The following is a 25,729-nucleotide window of genomic DNA, read 5'->3' on the forward strand; positions in this document are numbered from 1 at the left end:
CTATTGGCCAGGCTGTACTGCCGGGTTAGGTCCACGCCGGAGGCACATGTGTGAGCAGACAGTGCGCGTGGCCGGCAGCAGAGGAGGAGCGCGCCGAAGCGTCTGTGCAGGCGAGCGCCAGAGGACTGGAAACGGGGAAACCTGAGGCAGCGTGGAAGCGGCAGCAGAGATGGAGGCAGGAGCGGTGAGCGTGGCCCCAGCAGTGGCAGACCCGGGCCCAGTGGTGGTGAGAACAGTGCTAACACTGACACATACTCAAAAACATAGCAGAAAACATATAAAGTTGCATATTACAGCAAATGTCATTAGGAACGATCTTCAGCATAATGAAGAACAAGGAGTCCTAGAAGTGATGATCTGGCCCCGCAGAGCCCTGATCTCAACAGCATTGAGTCTGTCTGGGCTTACATAAAGAAACAGAAGGCTTTGAACAAGTAAGGCTACTTTCACACATCAGTTTTTTGCCCTCAGGCAGGATCCGGCTATTTTTAGCAAAAACAGATCCGGCATAAATTTTGGAGAACTGTAGAAACGGATCCGTTTTTCTGCCGGATCCGTCTAGCAGGTTATATCTGTTTCCTGGGGGCTGGCCAATTGGATCTGAGCATGCGCAGACTTAAAAAAACGGATCCGGTGGCTGGATCCGTCTTTTTCTGGATCCGTCGCCCATAGACTTTCATTGTGGCAAAAAGCCGGAAGCGTCGGATCCGGCGCTTCCGGCTTTTTCGCCGAAGACAGAAAATGTTACAGTAGCCGTTTTTTCCAGACGCCGGAATGAGACAAGTAGCCGGATTCGGCAAAAAACGGACGAAACGCAATGCCATCCGGCGCGATCCGCATGACCATGCGCACGTCAGCGTTCCCATAGACTTTAATGTGTGTTTGGGTGATTTCCATGCGCATGCGTTTTTTAGACAGGTTGGACGAACCAAAAATGCAACAGGTGCATTTTGTGCGCCTGGACGCACACTACAAAAAAAACACATGCGCATACAAACTCGTACAAAGGCATGACAATGCGCACCCATGGTAAATATAGGGAAAAAACGCATGCGCATGTATGCGCAAAAACGCAGCGCATAAAAATGTAAATGTGAAACCAGCCTAAGCTCCTTCAAAAATGGTGTGTAAATGTACCTAGAAGAACTGATGCTGTTTTGAAGACAAAGGGAGGTCACACCAAACATTGATTCGCTTTATTCATTCACTTTAGATTTCATTAACAGAAATTACCATAACTAACACCTATTTTTGAATGCAACAATCTTTCCACAACTGCCTAAGACTTTTGCACAGCACTAATAAATACACCCACTCCATTAGGGTCAATGCTTCATACATATACTGGCAATCTGTGCTGGAACCTATACAGGCTCTGTATACTACTGTATGCTGCCTGCACATAACATCTAAATTACAGAAACATCGTCCCTTGTAAATCAAGGACAAAAATGTATCTAAACATGAATTAAGGCAAGCCCAGAGCTAAGGATCACTAGAAGTTATTTTTTCTATAGCCACTCCAGTCATTTCAGAGATCTCATGCATCTAAAAAGGACATTTCTGATAATGACAAAACTGCAGATTGCTTATTTTTATTTTTTTTATTTAAAAACCAGATATGCACTATAACATTACCTAGGGGAACATCTGTGATACAATAGCAAGTAGGGTTTATTTGATTACACAGTCCGCTGCACAGCTAAACACAGGCCAGAACAACAGGCACTTCAAATCTAGGAACGCCATCAGAATGTGCCATGTGGGTAGCACATGAAAGCAAGGCTCATCACACCTCATCACACCGGATGAAAAGAACCAAGTGAGAACTGGCCCAATAGAAAAGAAACCTGGGCAATGAGAAAACAACATAGAATAATTCACTTCTGACTAAACATAGTTACAATAAATTTCCTTCTTGCAAAGAAATAGTCGTCTCAGGCTGTAATTCAATAATAGAAAAACAATAAAAAAAAACAAGACTAGAAAAGTGATTTATTCTTAGAAAGCCTATTAACTTCTTTCATCTCCGAGAGGGTCAGAACATAGCACTGCTATTTCTAGGTTTTTGGATGATCACAAGTAATCCTTCCCTGGCCAGTCTCATGTCTAGTTAAAGGGAACCTGTCAGCAGGTATTTAGAAACCTTAACCCCTTAGTGACAGGGCCAATTTTTTTAATTCTGACCAATGTCACTTTATGTGGTAATAACTCTGGAACGCTTCAACAAATCCCTTTGATTTTGAGAAATTTTTTTCGTGGCACATTATCCTTAATGATAATGGTAAATTTAGGTTGATACGCTTTGTGTTTATTTATAAAAAAAATCAGAAACGTGACAAAAATGTAAAAAAATTGCAATTTTCAAACTTTGAATGATTATCCATTTAACCCAGATAGTCATACCACAGCAAAACATTAATAAATAACATTTACCACATGTCTGCCTTACTTACATCAGCACCATTTTTAAAACGCTAATTAATTTTGTTAGTCTTTTAGGAGGTTTAAAAATGTAGCAGTAATTTTTCATTTTTTCAAGGAAATTTACTAAATTTATTTTTTGAGCGACCTATCCAGGTTTGAAGTGACTTTGGGGGTCCTATATATTGGAAAACCCCAAACGTGATGCCATTTTAAAAACAGCACCCCCGACATATTGAAAACATCTGTCAGATAGTTTATTAAAGGCCCCTTTACATTTAGCGATGCACCAGCGATCCCGACCAGCGATATGACGCGGTCAGGATCGCTGGTGCATCACTAAATGGTCGCTAGTCGGCTGCCACACAGGCAGATCTCACCAGCGATGTAGTGATGCTCGGCGGTCGTAATTACCTTTCAGACGAAGCGATGACTGCCGTCTTCCGCCCGCGTCCATAGCTTGCTCATCGGCGCCAGCAGGAAGCTAACGACGAGAAATGGACGTGGACGATCTCATGCGATCAGCGATAACCAGCGGGGGAGCCGGTCGGAGGTAAGTATCACATGTAGTGATATCGCTAGCAATATCGCTGCTGCGTCACAAAATCGGTGACGCTTTAGCGATATCGCTATGTGTAAAGCCCCCTTAACCCTTTCAGGTGATTTTCAGGAATTAATGCGAAATGGTATAGCAGGAATGAAAAAGTGTTTACCACCTAAAAGTCGCTAACTTCTGAACTGACCGCTATAGCCGGGAGACTCTAGGCCGCTATTTGGCCATGAATTGCTATGGCAAACATCAGGACCACACAATCATGATGTCGGTGTGTCAATTAGATTAAAGCAGAAGCCCCCACAATCTATTAATCATTTATTTGATGTAATCACTTTTGACAGCAGCAACTAAGGGGTTAAACAGATATGGAGGCTGCCAACACTGATCATTTGTGATAAAGCAAGTGGTCAGCTATGGTGTACAGTTGACAGCTGCTGGATTGTCACCTGTATGGGGATGATATTCTCTTATATCTCAGGTCAGTAAAAAGATGTATTGGCTGTCATTAAGGGGTTAAACCGATGTCAGCTATGTGAAGCATCTGAAATGTTTTCTATACCTTTGTACCAGTTTCTCAGCCTTCTACAACATGGCCTTCATTTATAACTCACCAGCTTCTTTATCCTCCCGTTGGCAGCCTCCTGTCAGTGACTTGCTCCCCTGCCAGAGTTCCCACTCAAGCATCACCATTCCAGATTATTACCTTACCAAGATGAGGAAGATGATAATAATCTCTATTTATATAGCGCCAACATATTCCGCAGCGCTTCACAGTTTCAAAACACAAGTTATAAGTAACAACGTTAACAATACAATAATTAAAGCAAAATAAGACGACCCTGCTCGTGAGAGCTTACAGTCTACAATGAGGTGGGGGACAAGATGAGGAGGAAAGGAGGAACTGGAGGAAGAGCCAGAGGCATACATAGAAATCATTGGGCCCTATATCAAACGTTCTAACTGCCCCCACCAAAACAAAAAATTCAAAAAATATATATACCCATACATACATAATAATAATTAATAATATTCAACCAACGGGATCACAGAGGAGCATCTTTCACAACTTTTGCCTTTACAAAGTAATTTTCCTTCTGCTAAGGCCCTAGATTCCCTTTTCATTGCACCCATAAAGATGCCAACAAAAATGCCCCACAAACACTGCATAATACCCCAAGAGTAAATTTGTCCACAGTACCCTCTACACACAGTATAATGACCCCACTGTACCTCAACCTCATCTCCACCAGCAGAGTATGTTGATACCAACATATAGTATGATCCATCAACTGTGACCCCCACACATCCCTACATACAGTATTAATGGCCCTGACACAGCATGATGTACCCAAGACAAACTTTCACACTGTATAATTGTTTGCATACAGTATAATGGCCCCCACATAGTCCTCCATTTAGTATAATGAACTCACCGATGTCCTCCTTATAGTATAATGCTCGCTCCATAGACTTCCATATAGTATTATGCACTCTATTGTCCTCCATATAGTATACGCCACTGGGAAGAGCTTCTCCCTTCTCCTTCTGTCTGTATATAATCATATCAGTATTAACTGTCCTATCATAGTAATGTAATAATCTGAGAATTTTGAATAAGTCCAGGAAGAGAAATAGCCAGATTTCTATAAGATATATTACAAAGTTGCTTATTTTCACACTACTATTAATTTATGAAATAAAAATCAAAACAAGGGTTATTTTTTTACCCTCTTACCAACATGAGGTACAGTTAGTGTAATGAGCCAACTCCCTGATTTTAATGCGGCATTTACAGAGTGCCAGAGGGGGGGGGGCATGTGGTGCTTCAGTTTATGAACAGTTCAGCAACCCTGTGACACTTTCGTGGGGAGCTGATTAGCTGCCATGACAGTGGAGGTCTGCTGATGATCCCCCTGTCTGACAGGACGGTTCTCCTGTGAACGCCAGTTTCTGGTTGGTGTTCATAGGAGTGAGTGACATTGGCTATATACAGCAATATTGTGTAGTGCTGTATACAACACTAGCGATCGTATGATTGCAAGTTCAAGTCCTCTAAGAGGACTAACAAATACAGTGAAAAATATTTTCTATATATTTTTTTCTCTTTATTTTTAATGAGAAAAAGGGAGGAGTGTGTGTATGTATGTATACAGGTGCTTCTCAAAAAATTAGATAATCAAAAAGTTAATTTACTTCAGTTCTTCCATACAAGAAGTGAAACTCATATACACTGCTCAAAAAATAAAGGGAAAACTCAAACACATCCTAGATCTGAATTAATGAAATATTCTCATTGAACAATTTGTTCTGTACAAAGTTGAATGTGCTGACAACAAAATTGCACAAAAATCATCTATGGAAATCAAAATTATTAACCAATGGAGGTTTGGATTTGGAGTCACACAACAAATTAAAGTGGAATGTAATGTCTTTAGAACAAGTCAAAATGATGCTCAGTATTGTGTGTGGCCTCCACGTGCCTGTATGACCTCCCTACAACGCCTGGGCATGCTCCTGAGGGATCTCCTCCCAGACCTGGACTAAAGCATCTGCCAACTCCTGGACAGTCTGTGGTGCAATGTGACGTTGGTGGATGGAGCGAGACATAATGTTCCAGATGTGCTCAATCGGATTCAGGTCTGGGGAACGGGCGGGCCAGTCCATAGCTTCAATGCTTTCATCTTGCAGGAACTGCTGACACACTCCAGCCACATGAGGTCTGGCATTGTCCTACATTAGGAGGAACCCAGGGCCAACCGCACCAGCATATGGTCTCACAAGGGGTCTGAGGATCTCATCTCGGTACTTAGTGGCAGTCTGGCTACCTCTGGCGAGCACATGGAGGGCTGTGTGGCCCTCCAAAGAAATGCCACCCCACACCATTACTGACCGACTGCCAAACCAGTCATGCTGAGGGATGTTGCAGGCACCAGATAGCTCTCCACGGTGTCTCCAGACTCTGTCACGTCTGTCACATGTGCTCTGTGTGAAGCTGCTTTCATCTGTGAAGAGCCCAGGGCGCCAGTGACGAATTTGCCAATCCAGGTGTTCTGTGGCAAATTCCAAGCCTCCTGCACAGTGTTGAGCTGTGATCAGAACCCCCACTCAGACCATCCTCATGGAGTTGATTTCTAACCTTTGTGCAGACACATGCACATTTATGGCCTGCTGGAGGTCATTTTGCAGGGCTGTGGCAGTGCTCCTCCTGTTCCTCCTTGCACAAAGGCTGAGGTAGCGGTCCTGCTGTGGGTTGTTGCCCTCCTACAGCCCCCTCCACATCTGACACTACACTGACAGACACAGCAAACCTTCTTGCCACAGCTCGCATTGATCTGCCACATCTTGGATGAGCTGCACTACCTGAGCCACTTGTGCCGGTTGCAGAGTCCGTGTCATGCTACCACGAGTGTGAAAGCACAACCAACATTCAAAAGTGACCCTACAGCCAGAAAGAACTGGTACTGAGATGTGGTCTGCGGTCCACACCTGCAGAACCACTTTTATTGAGGGTGTCTTGATAATTGCCAATAATTTCCATCTGTTTTCTATTCCATTTGCACAACAGCATGTGAAATTGATTGTCAATCAGTGTTTATTCCTAAGTGGACAGTTTGATTTCACAGAAGTTTTGATTTACTTGGAGTTATATTCTGTTGTTTAAGTGTTCCCTTTATTTTTTTTTGAGCAGTGTATTATATAGAGTCATTACAAACAGATGATCCATTTCAAGTGTTTATTTCTGTTAATGTTGATGATTATGGCTTACAGCCAATGAAAACCCAAAAGTCATTATGTCAGTAAATTAGAATACTGCATAACACCAACTTGAAAAAATATTTTAAAATCCGAAATGTTGGTCTACTGAAATATATGTTCAGTAAATGCTCTCAATACTTGGTCGGGGCTCCTTTAGCATCAATCACTGCATCAATGCGGCGTGGCAACTGCATCAATGCGGCGTGGCATGGAGGCAATCAGCCAGTGGCACTGCTGAGGTGTTATGGAAGCCCAGGTTGCTTTGATAGCAGATTTCAGCTAGTCTGCATTGTTGGGTCTGGTGTCTCATCCTCCTCTTGACAATACCTGTGGGGTTAAGGTCAGGCGAGTTTGCTTGCCAATCAAGCACAGTGATACTGTTGTTTTTAAACCAGGTATTGGTACTTTTGGCAGTGTGGACAGGTGCCAAGACCTGCTGAAAAATGAAATTTCCATCTCCTAAAAGCTTGTCAGCAGAGGGAAGCATGAAGTGCTCTAAAATTTCCTGGTAGACAAATGTACTGACTTTGGTCTTGATAAAACATAGTGGACCTACACCAGCAGATGACATGGCTCCCCAAACCATCACTCATTGTGGAAACTTCACACTAGACCTCAAGCAGCTTGGATTGTGGCCTCTCCGCTCTTCCTCCAGACTCTAGGACCTTGATTTCCAAATGAAATGCAAAATTTACTTTCATTTGAAAACAACATCTTAGACCACTGGGCACCAGTCCAGTTCTTTTTCTCCTTGGCTCAGGTAAGACGCTTCTGGCGTTGTCTATTGGTAATGAGTGGCTTGACACAAGGAATGTGACACTTGTAGCCAGGGGTGGATTAAGGGTAGCCAGGGCCCGGGGCAGTTCAGACTCTGTGGGCCCCCCTCGTCACGTGACGGGGGTCACGAATCGTAGAGCCACACTCTACATAGAGAATAATGGGGCCTCCAGCACCGACCTCCACCCGCAGAGCCACACCCTACATAGAGAATAATGGGGCCTCCAGCACCGACCTCCACCCGCAGAGCCGCACTCCACATAGAGAATAATGGAGCCTCCAGCACCGACCTCCACCCGCAGAGCCGCACTCCACATAGAGAATAATGGAGCCTCCAGCACCGACCTCCACCCGCAGAGCCACACTCCACATAGAGAATAATGGAGCCTCCAGCACCGACCTCCACCCGCAGAGCCCCACTCCACATAGAGAATAATGGGGCCTCCAGCACCGACCTCCACCCGCAGAGCCGCACTCCACATAGAGAATAATGGAGCCTCCAGCACCGACCTCCACCCGCAGAGCCGCACTCCACATAGAGAATAATGGGGCCTCCAGCACCGACCTCCACCCGCAGAGCCGCACTCCACATAGAGAATAATGGAGCCTCCAGCACCGACCTCCACCCGCAGAGCCGCACTCCACATACATGGCTGCTCTCAGTGCTGTGCGCACAGGACCTGTGATGAGGTCACAGGAGGGGAGGAGACAGGGGTCACATGATCGGGGGCCCTGACACCTTACCTCCTGTGAGCTCATCACAAGCCTTTGCACGCTACCAGCAGCATCAGCGTTCACGCTACTTGTAGATGCTGCTGGTAGCAGAGCACATAATGCCGCCCCCACGGTCACTCACTTTTAGGTGGGGAGAAGATGGAGTGCCATTGCAGCAGCCAGCAGGAATGTGGTGGGGGCCCCCTTAGAAGCTCTTGTGGTGGGGGCCCCGGGGCTGAAGCCTCACCTGCCCTGCCTATAATCCGGCCCTGCGCGGTGGCGGATTATAATGGGGCAATTTACTGGCCTGGGCTGTGGGCCCCTTAACCCCACTGGGCCTGGGGCAACTGCCCAAATTGACCTCATTATAATCCGCCACTGCTTGTAGCCCATGTTATGGATACGTCTATGTGTGGTGGCTCTTGAAGCAATGACTCACAAGGAGTGGACTGCTTCTTGAATCTGCCCCATATTTTTGAATGGCCTTTTCTTAACAATCCTTTCCAGACTGCAGTTATCCCGGTTGCTTGTGCACCTTTTTCTACTACACTTTTTCCTTCCACTCAACTTTCCATCAATATGCTTGGATACAGCACTCTATGAACAGCCAGCTTTTTCAGCAATGACCTTTTGTGGCTTACCCTCCTTGTGGAGTGTGTCAATGACTGCCTTCTGGACATGTCAAGTCAGCAGTCTCCTCATGATTGTGGAGCCTACTGAAACAGATTAAGGGACCTTTGCAAATGCTTAAGAAGCCTTTGCAGGTGTTTTTTTGTTAATTATTCTAATTTACTGAGATAATGACTTTTGGGTTTTCACTGGCTGTAAGCCATAATCATCAACAATAACAGAAATACCACTTGAAATAGATCACTCTGTTTGTAATGACTATATAATATATGAGTTTCACTTTTTGTATTGAAGAACTCAAAAAAATTAACTTTTTGATATTCTAATTTTGTGAGAAGCACCTGTATATACACATACCGTATATACTCGAATACAAGTCGAGATTTTCAGCCCAAAAAATTGGGCTGAAAGTCCCCCTCTCGTCTTATATTCGAGTCATATACAAAGGGGGTCGGAGGGGGGGGGGGGGGGGTGTCAGGTCATACTTAACCGTCCTGATGCTGTGTCTTGAGCCCCCAGCTTCTCCGCACTCTCTCTTCCTGCCTTCAGCGGTCACGTGGTGCCGCTCATTAAAACTCATGAATATGCGCATATTCATGAGTTTTAATGAGCGATACCACGTGACCGCTGAAGGCAGGAAGAGAGAGCGCGGAGAAGCTGGGGGCTCAAGACACAGCGTCAGGACGGGTAAGTATAGCGATACTCACCTGTCCTGCGTCCATGGCTGCTTGCTGCTGTCTGTCATCGGTCAGTGACTTCAGACAGCAGAGGGCGCGGTGACGTGATTAGTGCGCGCCGCGCCCCCTGCAGTCTGAACGTCACTGACTGATGACGTGGCAGATAGCGGTGAGCAGCCATGGACGCAGGACAGGTGAGAATCTGACACCCAGCGACGGAGAGGTGAGTATGTAATTTTTTTATTTTTACATGCAGCAGCAGCACATGGGGGAATAATCTTAAGGAGCTTCTAATGGGGGCAGTATATGGGGGAACAATCTATGGAGCTGCTTATGGGGGCAGTATATGGGGGAACAATCTATGGAGCTTCTAATGGGGGCAGTATATGGGGGAACAATATGGAGCTTCTAATGGGGGCAGCATATGGGGGAATAATCTATGGAGCATTTCCCACCCTAGACTTATACTCGAGTCAATAAGTTCTCCCAGTTTTTTGTGGCAAAATTAGGGGGGTCAACTTATACTCGGATCGACTTATACTCGAGTATATACGGTACACTGAAATGCCTCCCTTTTTCTCATTAAAAATAAAGAGTATATGTGATGAGCGAATGTGCTCTGATATCGTCTTATCCAAGCATCTGGTCGTGCTTGCATATTATGTTAGAGTCTCTGCGGCTGCATGATTTGCGGTTGTTAGACAGCCTCATATGGGGATTGGCAGTTTGTTAGGAAATCCCTAGGTGCTGAGGCTGTCTAACAGCCACAAATCATGCAGCCGCAGAGATTCTAACATAGTATATAAAATCGTACTGATGCTCTGATTACACCAGAGACTGTTCAGATAAGATTTTCGCTCATCACTAGTGGTATTGTTACATCCGTAAAAGTCTAATCTATCAAAATCTATTATCCAGTGGTAAATTCATGACAAAAAAAATGTAAACACTAGAATTAAGTTTATTCTGCTGCCATAACACCTTATGAAAATGGAGTAGCAATAAAAGTCATTTTTACCATATAGTGAAAATGTCAAATAAAAAACACCAAAAAAAAACAATTGTGGAATTGCTACAATTTTGCAGCACTTGGATTTTTTTTCCCGCTTTCCAGAACATCACTTGATAGAATGAATGGTGTAATTCAAAAGTACAACTCATCACACAAAAAACAAGCCTTCTTATGGCTATGTCAATAAAAAATTTAAAAAAAAAATATGGCTCTTAGAAGAAAAAGAGGAAAACAAGCGGAAATACAAAAACAGAAAATAGCCATGAGAAAAAGTGGTGGGAAGTGCACCTCTGGTTTTAGGTTATTGTTTAGAATAATCCACATCTATCCAAATTGGATGGATTGTTACTTTCACCTGATGAGAATGTCATGTCAATAGCACCTTTAGAAATATATTCACTTAGAAAATTAGTGAAGTGATCAGTACTTATTTCACTCGGTACCTGCATGTACATTAGTGGGAGGAAGGACAGATTGCAAGAATCCCATTATCAGTAGGCACAATACAGGAGAATGCAAGAGTATGAGGAAAATATCCTCAGGCAACTGTTTCTGCTAAATGGCAGAATCAGACTTCAAACATCAAAAAGCCTCACTAATAGTGACCCATATACAGATCTTACATAATCCTTCAGCGGGGAATACTTAAAGTTTCATTTTATTTCATTCCTGGGTATTTTTCACAGACTTTGCATGTAATTTATATTTCAATTTTGGCCAAGTGCAGATATCTGTACATTTTTTTATGCAGAAAACTGCAATTTGCTCTATGACCTCCCACAGTCAGTGGCCTGTATTCATGAAAGAAAGGTCACATCAGACATCCATGGTATAGCCATAGAAAATGCCATAAGATGCTGGGACTCACATCAATCTTGATAAAGGAGCCCCAAGCAACCTGCTGAGAAAGGAGAGGTGGCCAAGCATGTGTATGTAGTTTGTATGCGAGTTCTAATAATTGCCAAGCACGCTTGGTTTGTACACAGAATGCTCCCAATCCACAGTCTTTTCTATGAAAAAATAAGCAAGAATTGAAACCAATTTGAATATTCTTGTGGATTTTTGAAAATTAGCAAATATTTTTTTCTGCTCCATGTCAAGGGAGTTACAAATCCCCCATGTACTGCATGCAGAATATCATCCAGGCCGAAATTTGTCAAACTTATAAAACACTGCTCAAAAAAATAAAGGGAACACTTAAACAACAGAATATAACTCCAAGTAAATTAAAACTTCTGTGAAATCAAACTGTCCACTTAGGAAGCAACAGTGATTGACAATGAATTTCACATGCTGTTGTGTAAATGGAATAGACAACAGATGGAAATTATTGGCAATTGTCAAGACACCCTCAATAAAGGAGCGGTTCTGCAGGTGGGGATCACAGACCACATCTGAGTACCAATGCTTTCTGGCTCATGTTTTGGTCACACTTGAACGTTGGTTGTGCTTTCAAACTCGAGGTAGCAAGAGACGGACTCTACAACCCACACAAGTGGCTCAGGTAGTGCAGCTCATCCAGGATGGCACATCAATGCAAACTGTGGCAAGAAAGTTTTCTGTGTCTGTCAGCGTAGTGTCCAGAGGCTGCAGGCGCTACCAGGAGACAGGCCAGTACACCAGGAGACGTGGAGGGGACGTAGGAGGGCAACAACACAGCAGTAGGACCGCTACCTCAGCCTTTGTGTAAGGAGGAAGAGGAGGAGCACTGCCATAGCCCTGCAAAATGACCTCCAGCAGGCCACAAATGTGCACGTGTCTGCACAAACAATAAGAAACCAACTCCATGAGGATGATCTGAGTGCCAAACGTCCACAGATGGAGGTTGTGCTCACAACAGGTTAATAATAGTAAACAGATAATAGCAGATTACTAATAGTAAACCATTAAAATCGGCTGGATAAGGGCATCAGAGAACCATCCAATGACACAAGATTATAATAAGACAATTATAGAGGACAAAGAAAAGGCTGAGATAATAAACAGTCACTTTTCATCCATCTGCTCCAGGGATCTTTCAACAAGGCAAAGATCAAACTTCACCACCTGATATAACTAGTTTAAACACAAGAAGTACGCCTGGGTCTGAGGAAACTACACATTGACAAATCCCCTGGCTCAGATGGCATTCATCCACGAATACTGAGTGAATTGAGCTCAGTAACTGACAAATCGCTGTGTCTCATCTTCTTAGACTCTCTTGTTATATAGTTGGTGCCACAGGATTGGAGGACGGCTGATGTGGTACCAATATTTAAGAATGGTAAGAAGGTGGATCAAGGCAACTATTGTCCAGTAAGCCTGACATCAGTAGTGTGTGGTTTTTGAGGGCATTATAAGAGATGACAAGTCGTGTCTAACCAACATGATCAGTTTCTACAATTATGGATGTTTGTAATGACCGGAAACAAAGAATCGTCATAAACTGTACATTCTCTAAATGGGATATAGTCAGCTGTGGGGATCGGAGTGATCTGTGCTAGGACCGATTTCTTTTTAATGTTTTTATTTATGACTATGTGGATGGAATAGAGAGTAAAAAGTCAGTCTTTGCTGATGACACCAAACTACCGTATATACTCGAGTATAAGCCGGCCCAAGTACAAGCCAACCCCCCCTAATTTTGCCACAAAAAAAATGGGATAACTTATTTACTCGAGTATAAGCCTAGGGTGGAAAATGCAGCAGCTACTGGTAAATTTCAATAAAAGTAAAATTAATTGAGACAACAGTAGATTAAATGTTTATGAATATCCATATTGAATCACAGTTCATGATGGGCCCCATAAGAGGCTCCATACAAAATACACCCCATATAATGCTGCACAAAGGTTAATAATGGCCCTAAAAAGATTCTCCATAGAATATGCCCCATATGCTGCTCCATAAAGGTTATGGCCCCATAAGATGCTCCATAGATTATGCCCCATATGCTGCTCCATAGACTATGTCCATTTGCTGCCCCATAAGATGCTCCAAAAAAAAAATAAAAATGACATACTCACCTCTTGTCGCTGGGGACCAGGTGCCAGTGTTGCCGCTGGCTCAGAGCCCCGGCACCTGTGATATTCACCTGTCCCCGTTCCACCGCCACGCGCCACTCTGTCTTCCGGGTCCCTCTGTCAGTGACTATTCAGGCAGAGGGCCCGCACTAACTACGTCATCGTGCCCTCTGACCTGAAAGTCACAGAGGACGCAGAGGACAGAGCAGCACGCGGCGGTGAAACGGGAACAGGTGAATATCGCATATACTTACCCCCTCCTGGCACAATCTCTGCAGCCCCTGCTTCTCCCACAGTCTCCGCCAGCCCTTCTTTTCGTCAGTGATCAAATGGTACCACTAATTAAAGTCATGAATATGCGCATATTCATGACTTTAATGAGCGGCACCACGTGACCGCTGAACACAGGCGCCGGAGACCTTGGGAGAAGCAGGGGGCTGCAGAGACGCAAATGGAGGGGGTAAGTATGATCTGACAGCAGGGCCGGCTCCAGGTTTTTGTGGGCCCCGGGCGAAAGTGTCTCAGTGGGCCCCTTTAACACGTACCAGAATTCATGATGCACAGATACAGCAAAGAAATATAGGTATAGGACAATGCCAAAGATATCACTTACTTCTTACATTTCATGAGTGATATCTATTGTAAATTCTACAATAACTTAGAAACCAGCAAATCCTCGCAGAGTTTTCATTTAAGACCAGACAGTATAGAACTCCATACAGTATTCTGGGCATCACATAGTCTTCCATACAGTTTATTGGGTCCCATATATTGCTTCATACAGAATAATGAGCCTCATAATTCTCCATACAATATAATGAGCCCCATATATTGCTTCATACAGAATGAGCCTCATATAATGCTCCATACAAAATAATGAGCCCCATATATTGCTTCATACAGTATAATGAGCCCCATATAATGCTCCATGCAGAATAATGGGCCCCATATAATGCTCCATGCAGAATAATGGGCCCCATATATTGCTTCATACAGTATAATGAGCCCCATATATTGCTTCACACAGAATAATGGGCCCCATATATTGCTTCATACAGTAAAAGGGTCCTCATATAATGCTCCTTACATAATAATGGGCATCATTTAATGGTCTATACAGAATAATCGGCTCCATACAGAACTCCATACAGAAAATGTGCCTCATAATGCTCCATACAGCATAATGGAAACCATATAATGTTCCATACAGAATAATGGGCCCAATATAATGCTCCATACAGAATAACAGGCCCAATATAATGCTCCATACAGAATAATGGTCCCCATATAATGCTCCAAACTAGAAAATGGGCCCAATATAATGCTCCATACAGGATAATGGGCCCCATATAATGCTCCGTACTGGATAATGGGCCCCATATAAAGCCCCATGGAGAATAATAGGCTCATCTCCCCCGCTGGGCTCATCTCCCCTCACTCTCATCTCCCCCGCTGGGCTCATTCCCCCCCCCCGCTCGGATCACTCTCAACTCCCCCAGGGGCTGGGCTCAATCTCAACGCCGCTCACCTGAGTCCAGGCGCCGGTAACGCTTTCCTGTGAGAGCGCGCGGTCACGTGGTACCGCTCATTAAGGTCATGAATATGGGCGCCACGCCTATGGGAGAGGAGTGGCGTCCATATTCATGACCTTAATGAGCGGTAACATGTGGACCGCGCGCGCTCTCACAGGAAAAAAAGATAGTGGTCAGTATGATGTTGGGCGAAACTTGTTCAGGTGCCGAGTGGGCCCCCCCGTCTCGCCAGGGCCCCGGCACTTGCCCGGGAACGCCGGGTGCTGACGCCGGCCCTGTCTGACACCCCGCCGACCCCCTGGCATATAACTTGAGTATAAGCCAAGAGGGGGACTTTAAGCCCAAAAAGTGGGCTGAAAATCTCGGCTTATACTCAAGTACATACGGCATGTAGGATATTAAAATCCGACCATCACATTAGAATATTGCAAAACGATCTGGATAAGATGTCTGAATGGACAAACACTTGGCAAATGAGATTTAATGTAGATAAATGTAAAGTAATGCACCTAGGATGGAGTAATCCTATTGCTGCATATACAGGAGAAGGACTTGGGTATTCTGGTTACAAGTAAGCTGAGCAGCAGTACTCAATGTCAAGCAGCAGCCGCAAAAGCAAACAAGATTTTAGGATGTATAAAAAGAGAAATAAAATCTTGCAATCTCAACGTATTGCTACCCCTTTATAAGTCACTGGTGAGGCCATATCTAGAATATTTTGGGCTCCACATTTTAAAAAGTATATTCAAAAGTTAGAATCAGTTCAAAGGCGGGCAACTAGATTATAACAAGGGATGGAAGGCCTCTCATATAATATGACAGCAACAACATTGGAGGAACACTTCAGGTGCACTACCTCTGCCCACTAAACTTTTTTGCCCTAATGAGCCTTAACAGACACATGAGAGTTTTTATTAAGGTCATCAGACCGCAATGTTAGGCCATTCATAGGGGAAAACTTGCCAATTGCTGGAGGCCCTACCACTGGGATCCCCCAGCCATCGGTGCTTTAGAAACCGAAAAACTATACTCTGCATGCGCGTCTTGAACAGAGTGGAAGAGCACATGCCCGACCCCTTCTCCATTTATTATACGACTGTTGATGTAAATGTAGGGCCGCTGTCAGTGTGATACAACCACTTCAACTAAAACACAGACCAGAGCAATGGCAGAGAGATGGAGCTGGACCCATGGAGGGCCAAGTAGCTGCTCTGTCTGTTACGTTACATGTTTAAAAATCATTTAGGGACTACTTTTCATAAAGTGGAATAACCCTTTAAAAATCATAGTGCATTATAAACAGGGCTGTGGAGTCGGGGTGTGAGTCGTGGAGTCGGAGTCAGTATCCATCTTGGTGGAGTCGGAGTTGGTATAAAATCAGAGTCGGACTGGCCCACCAGAGAACCGGAGGATTCTCCGGTAGGCCCAGGCTCTGACACCTGCTGGCATATTGGTCAGCAGGTGCCTGGGGCCCCCACTTCTCCAGGGGCCCCCAGCCAGTGGTGTGTCGCTAATAGCGGCACACCCAGCTGCTATGGGGCCCCCGAGTCAAGGGGGGCCCTCCCGCTGCCAGGAGCAGCAGCTGGAGACAAGCCCCTATCCCCGATGCTAAAGACAAATGAATATTCATGCTTCACCACGCCCATGGGGGCATGGAGAGGTGTGAATACCATTTCTCTTTAATAGTGGGGATAGGGGCTTGTCAAAGAGGAAGCTGCCGGGATGTGATGCGGTGCACCTGGAAAGGTGAGTGTGTGAGAGAGAGTGGTGCGGTGATATCTGTGTGTGGTGCTGTATGTGTGATGGTATGGTGTGGGGGAGGCAATGATGATGGTGAGGAGGCAATGGTAATGGTGGTGGGGAGGCAATGATGATGATGATGGTGGTGGGGAGGCAATGATGATGATGATGGTGGTGGTGGGGAGGCAATGATGATGATGATGGTGGTGGTGGGGAGGCAATGATGATGATGATGGTGGTGGTGGGGAGGCAATGATGATGATGATGGTGGTGGTGGGGAGGCAATGATGATGATGATGGTGGTGGTGGGGAGGCAATGATGATGATGATGGTGGTGGTGGGGAGGCAATGATGATGATGATGGTGGTGGTGGGGAGGCAATGATGATGATGATGGTGGTGGTGGGGAGGCAATGATGATGATGATGGTGGTGGTGGGGAGGCAATGATGATGATGGTGGTGGTGGGGAGGCAATGATGATGATGGTGGTGGTGGGGAGGCAATGATGATGATGGTGGTGGTGGGGAGGCAATGATGATGATGGTGGTGGTGGGGAGGCAATGATGATGATGGTGGTGGTGGGCAGGCAATGATGATGATGGTGGTGGTGGGCAGGCAATGATGATGATGGTGGTGGTGGGGAGGCAATGATGATGATGGTGGTGGTGGAAGGCAATGATGATGATGGTGGTGGTGGGGAGGCAATGATGATGATGGTGGTGGTGGGGAGGCAATGATGATGATGGTGGTGGTGGAAGGCAATGATGATGATGGTGGTGGGGGAAGGCAATGATGGTGGTGGGGGAAGGCAATGATGGTGGTGGGGGAAGGCAATGATCGTGGTGGGGGAAGGCAATGATCATGGTGGGGGAAGGCAATGATCATGGTGGGGGAAGGCAATGATCATGGTGGGGGGAAGGCAATGATCATGGTGGGGGGAAGGCAATGATCATGGTGGGGGGAAGGCAATGATCATGGTGGGGGGAAGGCAATGATCATGGTGGGGGGAAGGCAATGATCATGGTGGGGGGAAGGCAATGATCATGGTGGGGGGAAGGCAATGATCATGGTGGGGGGAAGGCAATGATCATGGTGGGGGGAAGGCAATGATCATGGTGGGGGGAAGGCAATGATCATGGTGGGGGGAAGGCAATGATCATGGTGGGGGGAAGGCAATGATCATGGTGGGGGAAGGCAATGATCATGGTGGGGGAAGGCAATGATTATGGTAGGGGGAAGGCAATGATCATGGTGGTGAGGAGTCGATGGTAGTGGGGGTGAGGCAGTGATGGTGAGGAGGCAATGATGATGATGGGGAGGAGATGATGGTGGTGGGAGGAGGCAATGATGATGATGGGGAGGTGATGATGGTGGTGAGGAGGCAATGATGATGATGGGTAGGTAATGATGGTGGTGGGGGAGGCAATGATGGAGGTGTTGGAATGGGGGTGTTGGGGGAGAAAGCAATGATGGTTGTGGTGTAAAGGACAATGATGGTAGTGGGTAAGGAGGAAATGATGGAGGTGGTGATGAGGACAATGGTGGAGGGGTGCTGCATAATACCCTTTGAGGGGGGCTGCATTATACCTTATGAGGGGGGTTGCATTATATTCTGTGTGGGGGCTGCATTAAACTATATGAGGGGGGCTGTATTATGCCATATGAGGGTGCTACATTATATTCTATGGGGGGGCGGCATTATAACTTATGAGGGGGTTGCATTATATTTTGTGGGATGCTGTATTATATCCTATGAGGGGGCTGCATTATATTCAATGAGGGAAGCTACTTTATATTCTATGAGGGGGATACCCCAAACCGTGCTACATAATTAAGACATGTACTACCATATACTATACCCTGATTTTAGCGCGTTTTAATTGGTGGTCTTGTATTTATTTCTATGTAGCTCCATAGTGGGCCCCAAGAATGATTTTCTCTGGTGGGCCCAAGGTGCTCCAGTCCGACGCTGTATAAATGGACCGACTTCAACTCCTAAAATATATAATACATTGGTACAGTACCTCAGTGCAGGATGTGCTGTAAATGTTTTCATAATAATTTGGGAAAGTTCTGAAATATCCTATAAAGGTCTGTCCTGTTCCTGATCTAAGGATCTCGGTTTTTAGTTGAGAGGAATCTGTACTGCTCTTTGTGTACATGCACAATAGTGAGGTTCAGGCCTCGCTCTGAGTATACAGCGTGGCACTGTAACCACGCCCCCGGCCCTGACTGACAGCCGGCTCCAATGCAGAGCCAGTATCAATTAGTGCCGGGGGTCGCGGTTACAGACGCTGCTCTCTCTACTCAGAGCGGTTACCGAGTCCGCACCGGCACCACACCTGCATTCGACTACATGCAGGTGCCAGGCAGGTTAGCAACGCAATTAACCTGCAGATTATCCCCATATCTGCAGATTAATTGCATTTTTTCTATAGACAGTTTCTGTTTAAGAGGTTAAAAATAAATAACAAAAGACTGAACATGTGTGTAAGGAGGAAGACCGGGCTGCGGGTACCTGTGTGGAGCCGGGTCCGGAACTGTTGAGGCTGCATCCCTTATTTCCCAGGGGAAGGCAAAAAGGACCAGACCGAGGCTCTGACCCGGAAGCTAGGGAAGTGGTTTTAAGAAAAAGCATGCGCAGTGTTGGGCAGTTTTCCGCCAGCAGTGACAGAGGCAAGGCGCGTGCACAGTGGGCTCCGGGGGATGCGCAGCCGGGACGCAACAACATGCGGCCGATCCGATGCTGGGACGCTGCCAGAGCCCATCGCAGTAATAAGAAAAGAGCCGGGAGCCCTGTTCAGCTAAGCGCTGCACGCCAGCCTAAGAGCCAGGGCATAGTTCGGGACTGTTCGCTGCTGCCCTCATCGTTGGATCGTGATCTGCAGGACCTCGTTGGAGAAACATCGCCCCAGCTGTTGTCGGCGCTTCAGTCTTGGCGGGAATAGGCAGCGCGCAGCACAGAGAGAGGAGTGCAGCGCAACTGGTAGCTGGTGGAGAGCGAGGTGCCATGTGCTTCGTTACCGTGAGTACAGTGCACGTGCCGCAAAGAGATAATCGGGTACGGGACAGAAACTTGCGCTCTGATTCTGCCAGTGTATATTTGCCGAGCCACATTGGGTTAGTACAGTACTGTAGCCCGCACTCTTGTCAGCCACTGTAGCATATGGACTAGGGGCTCAGCGGATGGTACCGGACACCAACCGCTGCTGCCAGAAGGCGGAACATCGTTACTACAGGACCCCACTGCTCCGTAATTGCCACGGCCTGGAAGATGACTGACAAGCTAACTTAATCTAACACGAAATGCTACTATATTTTCCCTTTTTTTCATTGATTCTGCACATCTTTTTGCATCTGAGCTGTTTTTGTCTTCCCTTTAACTGTTTCCCTCTCTGCGTGGAGTATTCCCGTTAAGTAAAACTGTTAACCCTTGCTCTGCCTCTTGTCTGTCACTGCATCCCACAACCTTCTCACACATGCATACAGCTATGCTGTTTTTACATTGACGTACATTATGTTCACTTTTTGTGGTGATTTTGCTACAATTTTTCAGGCAATTACCCTTAGGAGACAATGCTTCCACTTGCTGGACTTTCTTGGGTGCCCTGAAGCCTTCCTCACAACAACTGAATCTCTATCTTAGAAGTTTTTGATCATTCGATAAATGGTTGATTTAGGGGCTATCGTAGGACCCCAATACACATGAGGCTAATGTCAGCTGAATCCAATATCAATGAGTTCAAGCAGTGAAATCTGTATTGTGGGCACTGGCTGACTGATGGTTGGGAGCAATGTCGATCGCATTGTTTTGCTTGAGATAAACCACTGGCTGCCGGTATCTAATGTGCATGGCGAGCCTAACGCATTAAAATCCTTGGCTGTAAAGCTCTTTTGATCATATCAATGATAAATACATGTTTCCTTGAAGGTAATCATGGTTAACAGAATAAGACAATGATTAAAGCAACAGATCTGCTCTTATAATCAGCATGACAGAGTGATATCACCGGCTTTGTCCCTGTTACACTTTCTTATGAGCTACGGTAAGATGATGATCACTGTAATGATGTAAGCATATCATTTTGGTCAGGGATGAATTTCTGTGGAAAAGGTTTTTTGTGATAAAGTTAATTTTCATAGCAAGTAATGACTGCAACTTTTTTTGCTGTTCATCTGATCACTTCAGAGAAATTTGTGTCAATCTTAAAACGTTTATGTATACGTTACATGCATTCCTGAAAGGGGAAAGCCACCATTCTACATTAAAAGTTTATTTGGGTTTTTCTGTTTTGTTGTAGCTCCTGTAACGGGCATGCAGAGACGCTATTGCACCTTGGTTGAGACAGTCATTGTCAAAAACCATGTTTAGATGTCCGCCAAGAATCATACAGAACAGCCCTTGCACAAACTCTTTAATATTGTAAACACACAGTCAAGAGCTGCATTCATAGTTCTGCAGAGCATAAATCCTCCCCTCTCCAGATGCAGAAGTGGTGTTGTATTTATTGCTCCAATTTACAATACACCACATATGACCAAGCCAAGTTCTCACAATGCCATTAGTCATTTTTTTTTTTTATAAGATTACACTATAATGTCTGGCATACCATTCATTTTTATCCCAGTTCTAAAAACAAATGCTGTGCATGTTTGCTTCCAATTTTAGCAGCCACCTCTCCACTAAAAATTTGTAAGAGGGCCTAGGTCTTCGGGACACACATGCAAATAGATCTATTGCAAAATCCATTGAATAAGCTATAATTGTACAAGAGGCATATCTAAAGAAGCTGATTTGGTACTTTGGAAACTGGCATATGTAATGATATATCCGGTCACATGGAGAGAGATTACTTTTTAAATGCTCATGGGGAATGATTCATGTCAAAGAAGGGATCCTTGCCATGTTCCCCTGAGTATGCCATTAGTTGGCAAAACACGTCAGGAAGGCTTAGTGTCTAACAGTTTTTACATTATTGGAATATCTGGTTAGTAATTGATACTTGTAGGTGGGAGCGATCCAGTATTTTTACTGTCTGCACAAAAGTGTCAGACATGGTGACCAGTGACAACCTGAGATAACAAGTGTGTACAACGTCACAAAATAGACTTATGTAATAAAAATTGTCAATATGTAGCATGTAATATATCACAACTCTAAGACTAGGTTCACACACACACAGTGCCCTCCACTGAGCACTATGTCAGGGCTGAAGTCCAGAAAAACAGGTGCCTGAGGGGAATCGCGAATGAGCTATTTAACCCCTTCATGACCCAGCCTATTTTGACCTTAATGACCTGGCCATTTTTGGCAATTCTGACCAGTGTCCCTTTATGAGGTAATAACTCAGGAACGCTTCTAATAATAAAAAATTTTTATTTCTATAGCGTCGACATATTCCGCAGCACTTTACATTTCAGAGGGGACTTGTACAGACAATAGACATTACAGCATAACAATAATCACATAGATCATAACAGATACCAAGAGGAATGAAGGCCCTGCTCGCAAGCTTACAGTCTATGAGGAAAAAAAAGGTAGACACGAAAGGTGGGTGGTAACAGTTGCCCTGATTGTATGGACCAGCCATAATATTAAGTGTGTAACAGTACGGATGCAGAGGGCTAATAAATGCATAAAGCATGTGGGAACATGATGCGGGGAACCTGGTTATGGTAAAAAACTTTTGGCTGTGCCACATAGAGATAGATTAGGTTAATGTGTTGAGGCGGTAGGCCAGTCTGAATAAATGAGTTTTCAGGGCACGCTTAAAATTGTGGGGATTGGGGACTAATCGTATTGACCTGGGAAGTGCATTCCAAAGAATTGGCGCAGCACGTGTATAGTCTTGAAGACGGGAGTGGGAGGTTCTGATTATTGAGGATGCTAACCTCAGGTCATCAGCAGAACGGAGGGCGTGGGTAGGATGGTATACTGAAACAAGGGAGGAGATGTAGGGTGGTGCTGAGCAATGAAGAGCTTTGTGGGTGAGGGTAATAAGTTTGTACTGGATTCTGGAGTGGATGGGTAGCCAGTGTAATGACTGGCACAAGGTAGAGGCATCGGTGTAACGATTGGTGAGGAATATGATCCTGGCAGCTGCATTCAAGACAGATTGGAGGGGGGAGAGTTTGGTAAGAGAGAGACCGATTAGAAGGGAGTTACAATAGTCGAGACGAGAATGAATAAGAGAAACAGTAAGAGTTCTTGCAGAGTCAAAAGTAAGAAAAGGTCGAATTCTAGAAATGTTTTTGAGGTGCAGATAACAAGAGCGAGCCAGTGATCGGATGTGGGGGACAAAGGAAAGCTCGGAGTCAAGTATGACCCTAAGACAGCGGGCATGTTGCTGGGGAGTAATAGTAAAACCACACACGGAAATGGCAATGTTGGGTATAGGTACATTAGTAGCGGGAGGAAACACAAGGAGTTCAGTCTTTGATAGGTTCAGTTTCAGATATAGTGAGGACATGATGTTAGACACAGCGTTCAGACAATTGCCGATGTTTTCTAGAAAGGCTGGCGTGATGTCAGGAGAAGAAGCGTATAATTGGGTGTAGTCAGCGTAGAGATGGTACTGGAAACCAAATCTACTGATTGTTTGACCAATAGGGGCAGTATACAAAGAGAAGAGGAGGGGGCCTAGGACTGATCCTTGAGGAACCCCAACAGTAAGGGGAAGATGAGGAGGAAGAGCCAGCAAAAGATACAGTAAAGGAGCGGTCAGAAAGATAGGAGGAGAACCAGGAGAGAACGGTGTCCTTGAGGCCAATGGAACGGAGCATAGTGAGGAGGAGCTGATAATAATAATAATCTTTATTGTTATATAGTGCTAACATATTCCGCAGCGCTTTACAGTTTGCACACATTATCATCACTGTCCCCAATGGGGCTCACAATCTAAATTCCCTATCAGTATGTCTTTGGAATGTGGGAGGAAACCGGAGTACCCGGAGGAAATCCACGCAAACACGGGAAGAACATACAAACTCCTTGCAGATGTTGTCCTTGGTGGGATTCAAACCCAGGACCCCACTGAGCCACCGTGCTGCCCTGAATGATCCACAGTGTCGAATGTTGCAGAGAGATCCAAGAGAATTAGCATGGAGTAATGACCATTTGATTTAGCTGTTAGTAGATCATTAGAGACTTTAGTGAGGGCAGTTTCAGTAGAATGTAAAGAGCGGAAACCAGATTGAAGAGGGTCGAGAAGAGAGTTTTCTGAGAGATAGCGGATAAGACGGGAGTGGACCAGGTGTTCCAGGAGTTTCGAGATGAAGGGAAGATTAGAAACAGGTCTATAGTTAGCGGCACAGTTTTGGTCGAGGGATGGTTTTTTAAGTAGTGGATGTATGATGGCATGCTTAAATGAGGAGGGAAAGATACCAGAAGAGAGAGAGATGTTAAATATTTTAGTTAGGTGAGGGGTGACAGCAGGGGAAAGGGTCTGGAGTAGATGTGACGGAAATGGGTCACTGGTGCAAGTGGTTGGGCGGGAAGATGCAAGGAGCCTGCTTACTACTTCTTCTGTGACTGGTTCAAAGTCAGAAAGTGAGCTAGATGCAGTGGCGGAGGGAGGACAGTGCATGGTATGAGGTGATTGGGAGATAATTTCCTGTCGGATCTGGTCAATTTTTCTTTGAAGTAATGTGCCAAATCGTCAGCTCGAAGCTCCCTGGTAGGGGCCTGTACTCTTGGGTTGAGTAGAGAATTAAAAGTGTCAGAGACGTTTAGGGTTATTGAACAGTGAAGTGATGAGGGTGTTGAAATAGGTTTGTTTTGAGAGGTGAAGGGCAGTGTTGTATGTTTGAAGCATAAACTTATAAATCTTCGGGTAGGTTGGATTTTCTCCACAGACGTTCGGCGCACCTTGAGCACCGCTGCAGGAAACGTGCTTGCAGGGTGTGCCAGGATTTTCGCCGTCTGTGTTGTGGTGTTCTATGTATAGGAGGAGCAAATTCATCCAGGGCACGTTGAAGTGTTTCATTGTAATGCTTCAATGCAGAATCAGGGCATGAGAGGGAGGAGATAGGGGCCAATGAAGACTGCAAGTTCTTCATAAGTTTCTGGGTGTTAATGGCCTGTATGTTTCTATAAATATGGACAGTGGGGGTGACCTGAGCAGCCTGGCAGTTCTTGATAGAGAATGAAAGAAGGTTGTGGTCAGAGAGCGGGAGAGGGGAGTTTGCAAAATCATCCACTGCACAAAGCCGAGAGAAAACCAAGTCGAGGGAGTTCCCGTCTTCATGCATTGGAGAATTAGTAAGCTGCAAAGGCCAAACGAGGAGGTTAGAGATAAAAGGTGAGTAGCAGATGGGGAGAGGGGAAGAGCAATGGGGATGTTGAAATCTCCCATGATGAGGGTAGGGATGTCACAGGAGAGAAAATGTGGAAGTCAAGTGGCAAAATGATCCAGGAACTGATGGGAGTGGCCAGGAGGACGATATACCACCGCCACTCGCATGGAGAAGGGGGTGTAGAGTCTGACGGCATGGACCTCAAAAGAAGGAAAGACAAGTGAGGGTAGTTGAGGGATAACCTGAAAGGTACATTTTGATGATAGGAGCAGACCAACGCCTCCACCTGCTCTACTGTCTGATCTTGGGGTATGAGAGAAGTGTAGTCCCCCGTATGAAAGAGCAGCAGCAGCGGTAGTGTCTGACTGCTGGATCCAGGTATCAGTAAGAGCCAGGAGGTTAAGAGAATTAGAAAGGAAAAAGTCATGAGTTAAGGAGAGTTTGTTACACAATGAGCGAGAATTCCAAAGTGCACAATTAAGAGAGACAGATGGCATGCAGGGAATATTAATAGGATTAGAGGGGTTTCTGAGCTTAGCAGTTGGGGGGTTTGACTTTCTATAACATGTCTCCTGCGACTAGGAGAAGGAGGATAGAAAGAGTGAGCAGATGGT

General features: G+C 45.3%; 1 protein-coding gene across 3 annotated transcripts in view; it reads right to left on the reverse strand.

Moving 5' to 3' along the window:
- MCC (MCC regulator of WNT signaling pathway) overlaps positions 1–25,729 on the reverse strand; it is a 517,969-nt gene that overhangs the window by 455,943 nt on the left and 36,297 nt on the right. Inside the window, exon 1 of one of the 3 annotated variants that reach the window (XM_073551693.1) lies at positions 8,024–8,061. The exons of the other annotated variants lie outside the window; for them this stretch is intronic. The gene's annotated coding sequence lies outside the window, so the exon portion shown is untranslated. Of the gene's footprint in view, positions 1–8,023; positions 8,062–25,729 lie in introns of those variants that run through there. 3 annotated transcript variants of the gene reach the window in all.

This window comes from Dendrobates tinctorius, unplaced genomic scaffold, assembly GCF_039654945.1.
Source record: "Dendrobates tinctorius isolate UK_male_01 unplaced genomic scaffold, ASM3965494v1 ptg000003l, whole genome shotgun sequence".
Lineage (NCBI taxonomy): Eukaryota > Metazoa > Chordata > Amphibia > Anura > Dendrobatidae > Dendrobates > Dendrobates tinctorius.